Below are 5,688 nucleotides of genomic sequence, written 5' to 3'. Positions count from 1 at the left end.
AACACTCTCCTGTTTTGCAGCACAGCACATAGGTAAGGATCTGGGCCCTTATCCATCATTTTGTCTCTTAGATTTAGCCACAGCAGGGTTTTGCTGCCTGGGAACCACAGATAGAGGTGAGCTGCAGCCAGCCCTGATGTCAGGTCTTGGGCCCAAGGAAAGCAATTTCTTTTGGAGTTTTGCAGAGATAACAGTTACCTGTTCCTGCTGTGTCCAGCTTCTTCTTCTTGCCATGTTAAGAAGCACAGTGCAGTCAGACAAGAGCTGAGGATGCAGGATCATCACGTTTTCATCAGGAAAAGACAAAAACACTTCATGGAGAGATCACCACCAGGCTGCTGGAGGACGCTGAAAAGCCCAGCTCTTTCCCCCTCACACATGGTGATAATGTCAGGTGTCTCCCCAGAGACACACCTGTGATTCAACCCAGCGCTACAACTACCTCACATCCATTGCAGGACAGCCTGGGGTGCCCTGCACTTTTCAGGAACATCACTGGTTTTGCAGGTGGGGAAACTAAGGCTGGGGGACCTGTTCTGTTCCCCTCACTGTCCTGCTCCAGGCTCAGTCTGCCACTCACTCCCTGGTGGGTTTGTGCCAACTAAGTCATGTCCTGCCCATGGCAAGGGAAGAGCTGAGGGGGCACAACTGACTTGCTAAATAAGGAACACTCTGCTGGGATTTGGGGCACTATTAGCTAAATCTCGCAGCCTTTATTCAATCAAGCCTTCAGCTGAGAGGCATTCCCACTGTGCAGCCTTAATTGGCTTATTTAAGATCAGCCGGGCCAGCTGAGTCAGTGAGAGGGGGTGCAGGGGGCTTCCTCCCATCTTTGTTAAGGGAGTGAGTCCCATCTACTCCTGGGGCTCTGCAAACCTTGACTTGGCTCCAAATTAGCCCCAGACTCCACTGATGGCATGGGAACTGTGGCTGCTTCCATAAGCTGCCCAGTGGCTGCTGTAGGCTTTGGCTCACACAGGAGAGCAGGGCAAAGGGTGCCTGGCTTCCAGCCCTCTAAGCTTGGATATCTTCCTGACCTCTCCCTGTCCACTGGTTAAAGAAGGGATTTGCGAGAAGCAGGACTGAGGGCACGATTTCTGCAAGGCAGATCCCCTCGTCCCCCATTATCGCTGCTTCTTTTAAAAGCAGCAATTGTGCACAGGGAGGAGGAGGAGGAGGAGGAGGTCACATGAAGGATGCCTGAAATTCTTTCCAAACCACAGCCATTTCTGACCCATCAGAAATTTCCCCACTTACTCTGGCCTGTGAACTCTGGAAAATGCAATTAAAAGAGAAAAAGCAGAGGCCTGAAACCTCTGATTCAGGCGGGCTCCCTGACATTCATTAATGAGGCCAGCCTTACACGATGCTGATTCAATAGGAGCGACTGTCTGCTTCCAGCCCCAGTTCATCAAAAGTTCATCACTTCTCCCTTCCAACAGAAACCCGCCTGAAATTTGTCCTGCCTTCACAGAAGTTAGGGGAGTGCCTCTTTTAATGGTTTAATGTGACTGAAATTGCCATTTTCTGGATTGACAATGGACATGAGCAGCCCTTTATGTATAGGTACTTATATATATCCACTATAACTCCCCCCTTATAGCATCTTCTCTCTATATCTGGATGCACCGCCCAAAGCCTGGCCAGGTGACAGCAGGCAACTGTGGCTCCCACCCCAGCAGGAGCCAGCTTTTCAGGGAGGGCACAGGACAAGCTGCCAGTGTCACCAGAGCTGGGCCAGCAGCTTCTGGGCATGCTGTCCATCTGTCCTCCGCCCACGTGCCAGCAAGCAGATCCTGACACCACCTCTCTGATTTGTAATTTGATATTTGGTTCCTACCCCAGACTCGCACAGCTGCAGACACATGGCCACCTCTGAAAGGGTTGGTTTTAACTGTGGAGCACATTTACTGAAGTAGCAATGGCAAAAGGAGATGACTGGCTCCAGCATGTTTGGAGGTAGCCCTGGGCTGATGATGGGTCTGGGCAAGAGGAGATAGAGGAGGATAAATGGCTTTGGCATGTTTGGAGGTAATCCCAAAATAATAGTTAAAATATTATAAAATTAAGCTAAGCCTTTGGGCTCAGAGGGGCTACACTCCTGGGAATAGGTGAGTTTTATTGAGAGCAGTCCAGGTGACCTAACCAGCTGTCCAGGTGGACCTAACCAGCTTCTTTTCCCAGTAAATCTGCCCGCTACCTGCTGACATCCCAGGCCTGTCCGTGGCAGGAGAGGCTCCCACTGCTGCTGCAGGTCCCACTGTACAAAGCTCACCACTTGATCCCCGAGGTAACATTACCCTCCTCTGTTTAATACCATTAAGCAAAACTACCTGCGTGGGGCCACCTGCGTAACCGGAGATCTTCCCATGGCCTCGTGCCAGGGTGTCTCCTTCCAGCCCCGACCCACCACCAGGGCAGGAGGGGGACAGTCTCGGGAATGATCCAGGGCTCTGGGCTGCTCCAGCTGCTGGTGAAGTGAGAGGAGCCCCACCTGCTCCAGGTCTGCAAAGGGCAGGTGATGATGCAGGGGGTTGTGCACCTCTCCCCAAATCCATGGAATGACCCCCTGGCCTACCCAGCACTGTGAGGATGGGCGGGATGACTTTTCCAGAGCAGTCAGTCGGACTTGATTTTTGTGGGCAGAGTCCACATGGGAGAGCCAGGTGATTCCTCCCCACGTGTCAGCGCTCAGGAGAGCACTTGGCTGGCTGTGCCTCTGCGCTCCTGTGCCGAGGGAGCTGCCTCTCACCACAGCCGTGGCAGCTCCTCCCTGAGCAGCCTGAAATGTATCCCTTCAGACCAGAGGCATTTTACTGCTTTCAGTGGGGAATAATAGAGATGAGAAAGCAGAGTATGGCTGGGATGAGGGCCCGTGCCCGAGCCCTGGTACTCGGTTTCCACAACACAGAAATGCCGAAGCCTGACAATCATAATCAACGGCAATATTGCTTCTTTCAAGATCTGGTCCAGTGCAAGGCTAAAATCTTGTGGAAAGAACTTATTTTTAACTCTCCCACCATGCCAAAATTACAGAGTTTTTAAAAACCACCCCGCCCAAAAAAAAAGAGTCGAACATTTCCATACTTCTCTCTATTTCAAAGCACAGAATTAAAACAGTTATGGATTTGAAAAACGGAAACTCACTCAACTTGGAGCCCACTGGCTGGTTTCTACCCCAAGTTCTCAGAGCAGTTTTTAAAGGTGATTGAGCAACAACCTCTGTTTTGCAGATGGGGAAACAAATCATGTTTTGGATAAGCATCTAAAAGCAAGTCAAGGAAAGGTGGTAGCAACACTGGAAAAGCCATCCATGTCTCCTGACTTCTCCACAGATTTGCCACGCAGGGACTAAACGAGCAAAATAGATCTCAAACCAATCATGAGATTTCATGAGAGAATGCAGAAAACTCAGGTGAGACACCAATTAAAAAAATGCTGAATCATACCCACCACAATCTGCAGTTAAAGTGATTAATTCCTTCCATGGAGAGAAAAAAATGGTTTTGAAGTCTGTGGCTTTGCAGGCAGATTCCTCCCCATGAGAAAAGGTGGGATGAAGGGCTTTTGCCCTGCCTGGTAGGATGGTCTGGGGAGCAGGAGATGCCAACAGTACTACCCAGGGTTGAGTGGAGGAGGCTGAGTGGGCTAAAACACTGTGTCAAGGGTAGGGCTGAAGTTGGAGAACTTTTGTTCTTAATTTGCCTGGGTTTTTATGGAAGAGTGTTGTGTTCAGATTCCAGCTGCAGCTTTTTAGCTGCAAGAAATTATTTTGACTCCGGGCCAAACAGAGAGCACATCACCTGTGAGGATGGGGGATTATAAAAACAGAGGGGGAAAACTCATGGTGGCTATTTGGGACAGACATCCATCTGTAACCAGGGTTTTCAAACTCAGCTTGTGTCTTCCTCACCTCACGGAATTTCTCTGTGTAGCTCAGGTGTCTTTAAAAAGGGTCCCCTGAATTACAAGGAACGCTAATGTGTATTTAAAAGCAATTTCTCACAAGCCCCTGGAGGGCTGTTGAGGCAGGACTGGCTGGAAGGAAGGATAAAGGCTCCTGGCTATCATCTCCAGGAGCTCAGGTTTTGGTTATTCAAGTCCCTTGCATGGAAAGTGACCTTCCAGAAGTATTTCACTCTTTAAATGTTTGGCATTGGCTGACTGTCCAGCCCCATAATTCAGGCAGGGGTAGGGTACCATGGCTTCACAGGAAACATCCCTCAACACACACATCCCACAAGTTTGTAGTTGGTAAGTAGCTGGGACTGCAAAAAAACAAAGAGCGAGCCCAAACAATTCTATGGCACACAGTTATATTTTCATTTACACCAGCTTGGCTTTTTTTCTTTAAACACATTTCTGTCTACAGCCGTAATTGGATTTACTGGGCCTAGCAGCTCAGTGCCAATCATGTTTCCATGGAGAAAACAGTAGGTCCAGCTCATTCTCCTGTGTATTCTTATCTCCAGCTCCCTTGGAGGCACTGCCTTTGTCACTGCTCAAGAAGCACCCTTGCATTGAGGACAGGAGTCCCAGGGAAACAATCATGAACACAGAAAAATAATCAGGAACATAGAGACACGGTGTGCTCACAGCATCCCAACAGCCTTGGATGAGGGTTTGAGGCATCTCCTTTGCCTGCCCTTCCAGGAGCAGACAGACAGAGCCCCAGGAAGCAGGGCATCCTACAGAGCCCAGGCCTCCCTAGCTCTGCTTGAAGCCCTCTTCAGCACCAGAAAGTACCCCCTGCCACAGAACATGCAGCCAGGGGTTCAAGGGCTTACAGGAGTTTACACTCCTTTCTCCTTGGTCTGGGCACTGTCTCTTCCTGCTGTAGGGACTAGTGGAAAATGCTCACTGCAACCTCTGCACATCATTCAGGCCCCTCTTGGTGTTCACTTTCGTGTGCAGCATCATATGAGGGAAGCTGCCCTTCATCTTGGAGGTGGGGCTGCCAGAAATCCACGGTCAGGCCCACCCCCATCTTTCACACCTCATTGCTGATGAAACTGGGCTTTGGGAATCCTGGTGGGACCAGCTGGCATCCTCAGCCTGGTTTGCTCTGCACTGCCTCAGGAAGTCGCCCTTCTCTGACCTGTGCCACCCCATGCTCCTGAGAGGTACCCACGGATGGAGTGGGGCCAGCAAAAGCAAGGCAGCCTGTTTAGGGCTAAGGGTGGCTCCCAGCTGTGCAGCGGCTGTTGCCAATGGCCTCCCTCCTCCCTCACCTCCCAGCTTCCTCAGGTTACCCTGGCAAAATTTCTTCAGGTGCACCAATCTACAGCCCATGGCTAGCCTAGGTACCTATTGAGAGCTGCTTATAGCCCACCACTGCCCATGTTAGACAGATCCCAAAAAGCTCTTATAGGGAAGCTTTAGTGGCTGTGGCATGGTGGGAGCAAAAGGCACCCTCCTGCCTGTGCGACAGGGAGAGGACACAGTCTGCTGGGAGATTTGTCCAAAGCCATGGCCCAGCAGTGGTCCCACATTTTTGGGCATCCTGCACTCCACAGCCTCTCCTTTTGCTGGCAGTCACTGCTTCCCAAGCCACCTTTGCTGCCTGGCTGTGCAGCCGCTGCTACCAGTGCCAGGCAAAGGGTGTAATCAATGGTAAGCAGGCTGCATTTTAATTACCCTTTATATAATGCAAACGTGACTGCATTAATAATCCTCGCAAGCCATGCG

Source organism: Corvus moneduloides, chromosome 3 (genome assembly GCF_009650955.1).
Source record: "Corvus moneduloides isolate bCorMon1 chromosome 3, bCorMon1.pri, whole genome shotgun sequence".
NCBI classification, from domain to species: Eukaryota; Metazoa; Chordata; class Aves; order Passeriformes; family Corvidae; genus Corvus; species Corvus moneduloides.
This window is presented reverse-complemented; position numbering follows the sequence as displayed.